The 1,279-nt window shown below is 37.7% G+C and overlaps 1 protein-coding gene across 1 annotated transcript in view; it reads left to right on the plus strand.

Annotated features, from left to right (window-relative positions):
• Positions 1 to 1,279, plus strand: part of adgrf7 (adhesion G protein-coupled receptor F7) — a 21,610-nt gene that overhangs the window by 852 nt on the left and 19,479 nt on the right. The gene's annotated exons all lie outside the window — the stretch shown is intronic.

Below are 1,279 nucleotides of genomic sequence, written 5' to 3' on the forward strand. Positions count from 1 at the left end.
CTATGAAATATAGTTATACAAATATAATAAATGTAATAAATTTCGGATATCTCATTGCTGACTTCCGATCTCGCTGTCTCTCCATCGCAGCCGAACTTTATTCAACTTCCGCCTCTTTTTATTTTTATCCTCCTGTAGATTTTTTGCTGCTTGTCTAATATTTTCAGGCTTCAGTCAGAAAGGAGTTTGGGGGGATTAGGTTTGTTCGGTGGGGTGGGGGTGACACCAGAGGGTGGAATGATGTGTTTTCCGCCATGAATCAGCCTTATTTTACATCCTCCTGCTGCAACGTGCTTCAAATATGACGAACATTAATAAAAAGAGCCATAATTTTATTTAAATTAATACTATATAATTTAATCAGTGTATGATTATCTATTGTTAATTCRGTTAGAATGAGTGGAGCACTCGTAAACTACACAAGATATGGGCATTTTTTCAGATAGCAGATCCTCCACTTTTTCACTTCCTGACCTCCATCCAAACTTCGCGCTCTAGTGGCACTGCTTCGTGACGTCACGTGAAACCCTCCTATTCTAATGACGTTGGGATAAAACATAAACAAACACAGCATACGATGATTTGCAAATCCTTTTCAACCTATATTCAATTGAATACACTACAAAGACAATTTATTGTTCAAACAGATCAACTTTGTTTTTTTGCAAACACTCATTTTGAATTTGATGTGAGCCATCATTAAAGTCCTCTGACTTAACCTAATTTCTGCTTTCCAAACTTTAAAGTTGATTAAATAGTTGTTTATCTTGATGTATCAAAATGATGCAAAGCCACACTTGCCATTTTGTAAAGCTTTCTCGTTTGTCTATGAGTAAAAATTCTTGAATATTGATGGAGTATTTTGTGCCTGTTTCTAAAGGCCTTGTCTCACTATAAAGTTTTAGACAACTTATGCCAACTTATGATTTTTATAATGTCTAAATTAACACTTAACACAGTCTGTAGCTGCTCCACCCCAGGAACGTGGGCATACACTGGACCCCGTCATATCAAATGTTTCTGTTTCTAATCTGATTATTGGTGATGCCTTTTTSTCAGACCATTTGCCTGTTTTATTCAGTTCCCCTCCCCCAAGTAAATCTCCTAAACAGTGCCCTCCAACTATGCGCAGCCGGGCCATTAACCATTCAACTGCCACACACTTTACTGAAATGTTTAGCTCTGCAGGTTTCAAGCAATTTTCAGTCTGCTAACACTGGCTACATTCACATTGCAGGCAAATCCGACCCAAATCCGATTTTTTTGACCCATCTGACTC

The sequence above is a fragment of the Austrofundulus limnaeus genome, unplaced genomic scaffold (genome assembly GCF_001266775.1).
Source record: "Austrofundulus limnaeus strain Quisiro unplaced genomic scaffold, Austrofundulus_limnaeus-1.0 Scaffold163, whole genome shotgun sequence".
Classification (NCBI taxonomy): domain Eukaryota; kingdom Metazoa; phylum Chordata; class Actinopteri; order Cyprinodontiformes; family Rivulidae; genus Austrofundulus; species Austrofundulus limnaeus.